This window comes from Lathyrus oleraceus, chromosome 2 (genome assembly GCF_024323335.1).
Source record: "Lathyrus oleraceus cultivar Zhongwan6 chromosome 2, CAAS_Psat_ZW6_1.0, whole genome shotgun sequence".
NCBI lineage: Eukaryota > Viridiplantae > Streptophyta > Magnoliopsida > Fabales > Fabaceae > Lathyrus > Lathyrus oleraceus.
This window is the reverse complement of record NC_066580.1, coordinates 296,676,563-296,681,777: the sequence shown is the minus strand read 5'-3', so window position 1 is coordinate 296,681,777 and position 5,215 is coordinate 296,676,563.

Below are 5,215 nucleotides of genomic sequence, written 5' to 3'. Positions count from 1 at the left end.
GACTTTCAAGTGTACAAACAACATGGAAGAATATGAAGCTTGCATTATGGGGCTTGAAAAGGCCATGTAAATCATAATCAAACATTTTGATGTCTTCGGTGTTTCAGCTTTGGTAGTGAATCAGATCAAAGGAGAATGGGAGACAAATCAACCCAGTTTAATACTGTATAGAGATTATGCGAGGAGGATTTCATCTTTCTTTACAAAGGTTGAGTTTCATGATATCCCTCGAGATGAGAACCGGATGGCAGACGCTCTTGCAACGTTGGCATCAATGATTGTAGTGAAGTATTGGAATGAAGTTCCCAATTTATCTGTGATGCGTCTTGATAGGCCATCCCATGTGTTTGCTGTTGAAGAGATCAAAGACAAGAAGCCATGGTATTACAACATCAATTATTTCCTCAAAAGTCAGATTTACCCGACTGGGGCATCTTTGAAAGATAAGAAGACTTTGAGAAGGTTAACCGGTAATTTCAACTTGAATGGTGAGGTACTGTAAAAGAGAAACTTCGACATGGTTTTGCTCAGATGTGTGGATAGACACGAAGCAGACTTGTTGATGACCGAAGTGCATGAAGGTTCCTTTGGTACTCATTCCAATGGACATGCAATGGCAAAGAAGATGTTGTGAGCAGGTTGCTATTGGCTGACAATGGAATCTTACTGTTGCAAGTTTGTGAAGAAATGCCACAAGTGTCAAATCTATGCTGATAAGATTCAGGTTCCTCCGACACTTTTGAATGATATCTCTTCCCCATGGCCCTTCTCCAGGTGGGAAATTGATATGATTGGGATGATTGAGCCCAAAGCTTCAAATGGACATCGTTTCATTTTAGTGGCAATTGATTACTTCACAAAATGGGTTGAAGCGGCATCGTATGCAAATGTAACCAAGCTAGTTATTATGAGGTTTATCAAGAATCAGATTATATGCCGTTATGGTGTGCCAAGTAAGATCATTACTGACAATGGATCGAACTTGAATAATAATATGGTGGAAGCTCTTTGCAAAGACTTCATGATTGCACATCATAATTCTTCTCCCTATAGACCCAAGATGAATGAGGCTGTTGAAGCTGCAAAGAATAATATCAAGAAGATTATCCAGAAGATGGTTATCACGTATAAGGATTGGCATGAGATGCTCCCATTTGCTTTACATGGGTATCGTACATCCATCCGCACTTCAACAGGGGCAACCCGTTTCTCTCTTGTTTATGGTATTGGAGCAATGCTCCCCGTAGAGGTTGAGATTCCTTCATTGCGTGTGCTCATGGAAGCCAAGTTTACTGAAGCTGAATGGTGTCCGACCAGGGTTGACCAGCTGAATATGATTGAAGAGAAGAGGTTGACTGCCATCTGTCATGGCCAGTTATACCAGCAGAGGATGGAGAAAGCTTTTGATAAGAAGGTCAAACCTCGTGTGTTCAGGGAAGGTGACCTTGTGCTCAAGAAGATTTTGTCGTTCAAGCCAAATTCTAGAGGAAAATGGACTCCTAATTATGAAGGCCCATATGTTGTCAAGAGAGCCTTTTCAGGCGGTGCATTGATTCTTACAACTATGGATGGTGAAGGCCCATATGTTGACAAGAGAGCCTTTTCAGGCGGTGCATTGATTCTTACAACTATGCAGTCAAGAAATACTTCGCCTAAAAAATAAAATAACAGCTCGCTAAGTTGAAACCTGAAAGGGCGGCTTAGGCAAAAATGAGCGTCTCGGTGGATTGAAAACTCGAAAGGGCGATCCAGGAAAAAATTAGAGACATAAAAACAGAAAATAATTTCCCGATAAGTTGAGTACCCCACCTTGGGGCAACTTATGCAAAAATTAGGGATTATGGCAAGTAACTGCATTCTTCTAATCTTCAGTGATTTTGAAGACTTATTTGAGCATAAGAGTTGGCGTAAGTTCATCTTGAGCAGCGGTCAAAAACACATTGGATACCAAGATTTGGTAGAAGGATTAAGGATCATTTGTACTCAATGTTACCCTTTTCCATGTAAATTACCATTTTCAACTTTGTAAAATCTATGGAGTCTTGTCATTTACAGACTATCATTCTATAAATAAAGTTGAGCTTTTATCCAATTGTTTCTACTCTTATTTACTTCAGCCAATAGTTTTAAATTTTTATTATGATCATTTTAAAATAAAATTTTCAAATCAAAATCAAATTTTCCTAAATACATAAAAGAAAAAACTTTTCCAAAGCAAGAAACAGTAATATCAATAGCATTTCAGTGAATAGCAAGTCCTTAAGTGTGAAGCATTCGAGGTTCCCCAAGTAGTAACTCTTCGGGTATCTCTAGGCATCAGTGTTGATTCATTTCCTCAGAAGAGTGTTGTTGTCCCCAGCTAGCAGATTCAGTTCCCTGGTGGAGTGTTTGATACACCAGTGGAGTTTCTTTTTGTTCCCCAGCTGAGTTGATTGATTTAGATCCCCAGTGTTATGTCCAAATCTCCAACTGAGTTTCGGCCTTCCCAACGGAGTTCGTATTTCTTCAGCAGGTCGATCGTCATTAGAAGATGTTTGATCTCTCCCCAGTAGATCGCCTCGGTGTCCCCACCGATCGTCGCATCTTTGCTCCCAGTCAGATTCCTTCTTGGTTTCTGAGTAGCTTTTTTGATTCCTCCCCAGTAGGGTTGTCTCCCATTTTATGGTGTTGACCTAAAATTCCCTACAGTTGGATGTGTTTTCTCCTCAACAGATCTCCTCTTTCCCCAACTAGGGTTTGAGCTTTTGGGATGTTGATCTCTTTATTCTTCAGCAGTTTGTCTCCATGGTTTTTTTGGTGATTGACCAAGGATTGTACCGGTGGTTCAAATTCTTTGTGACACCTCTGTATCCTTCGTGATTATTTTGTCAGCATAATCACCATATATACAAATACATATACATCCATATAATTTCATGATTTGCATATCTTGCATATTTGATTTGTTTGAGATTCTCGTTCTCTGTTATGGTAGTACTTTATCCCCATACCAAATCTGGTGTCTGTCCTTCTTTAATTGTAGAGCATCAACCCCCTAAGCAGAAAAGACTTTAACCTTTCTCTGTTTCCCCACTATGTTTGTTTCCTCGTGGATGATTGTTATTTCAGTTTCCTCTCCAGCAAAATTTTCTGGATGGAATTACTCCCCTTGAGTTTTGTCCTCATTGGGTTGAGTCTTGATTGACCGTTTCCTTTCTAACTCTTACCTAGATAGATATTTTGGTCCGCTAAGAGTCTATTACCCAGTAACTGGTAATATTCTTCTGAGTTTGTGGTTTGTCACTTTTTGCCCAATACCCGACAAAAATACCCCTTTTTCTCCCCAGTGGAGTCCTCGGAAGTATATCATTGATATGTTCATCTTAACCAGGTGACGAATATCTTTCGTTTCCCCGCAACAGTCTATCCTTGATATGTTCACTTTAATCAGTGACTGATATTCTCTTCTTTGGTGTTCTACCCAGTAAAAAGGTAGTTGTAATCCCTATTTTTTTCCCAGAGAGTTAATCTGTGATATGTTCATCTTAATCGATGACGGGTTTTCTTCTCCTTGTTGGTCTTCTACCCAATAACCGGTAGTTGTAAATCCTATTGTTCCCCTTTAGCGGACTTTGTCCTTGTTATGTTTGAAATTCTGGTATAGTCAGAGTTCAGATGTTCTACACGAAGTCATGACATCTGATCCAACATTGTTACTAATACAGCAAGGCAGTTAAAAAAATTTAAAACCCAATACTCATATGCACCCAGTCACAGATGTCACAACATCTGCTACTATACCCCCATGGAAAGAAGAACATCCAGTTTTTTCATCTAGTGCAAAGACACAGTAGAGATCAAACATAACACTTATGTTTATTGGTCCTGCCCAGTTAACAGCATGATGTCTTAACATTGATTTGAACATCACCTCTTCCCACATTACAGATGGGTGAACTGTAACAGATCCACCAGTCTATACATTAGTATCAGCAGTCAATGATGAATGTCATTACATTTTGTTTTTCATTCAGACTGCAGGCTATGTGTTAGGTCTTTTATTCCCTTCATAAACAGACTACCAACAAACTGAGTTATAACAGACAGAATATAGTGTGCAGAAGGTAAAAACACCAGTAATTGTTAACCCAATTCGGTACAACATTACCTACTCTGGGGGCATACCAAGCGAGGAAGAAGATCCACTATTAGCAGTATTAATTCAAAGTTAAACTCCCCCGTTTATCACTCTTCACTTAATCCCTACCCAATGCAATCTATACCTAGGCACTCCTAGATAGAAACCTCCAGTTTCCATTCCTATCACTACAATTACCATGTAATGCATAGACAACTTGATAATGCTTCACAGCTTCGTTCAAGAGCATAACAACTCTTGCCTACAGGCTTTAAGTTACAAATAATCTCATGCTTTCAAGCACTGAGAAACACCTGGTAACCTTCCCACAGGTTGGGAGGTTTACCTCACACACACCCCTAATTTTTACATTGTTTGAGGCTTACAAAACCTAGGTTACAATCTGCGATTTATAACCTAACCACCCAACTGGAGTTGGGCCTTCAGAAATCGCAGCAAGCTTCTCCTTTGCTGTTACAAAGCTGGCAGAATTCTTCTGCTACAATCAAGGTCTTCAGTCTTTTATTTCCTAAAAGATCTCCATATTTGGAAACTGTATATTCACCAAATATTCTGATTGAGTCTTCAAGATCTCCACATAGAAGATAGGATATTCACCAAATATCTTAACTAATCCCAGAATATTAAATTAGTTAATACATGTCAGAATTAACTAATACAGTTTTATAAACCTGCTCGATGTCACAGTCACGATGTCGTGACATCGTATCTGACATGTTGGTCCAGATGTTGAACTTCTTCAACCCAACATATTAAAACAACAGAGGTGATTACATTATTTGTTTTACAAAATTAATGTCAATCTTAAGGTACCAACAATCTCCCCCTTTGGCAAATTTTAGCTAAAACAAATAACCCAATATGGGTCCGTACTTCCTCTTTGTCAATGACAGCCCCATTGCCACCACCACTGTTGGTGTACATGAGGAAGAAGATGTACAAGGCTCAGCTCCATCACAACCCTTCCCCTCAACAGTAGGGCTTCCTGAAGAATATGTAATGCTGAGTACATAGATAATGTAACTCAGATCACAAGACACAACTGTCTTCTTAACTCAGATCACAAGACACAACTGA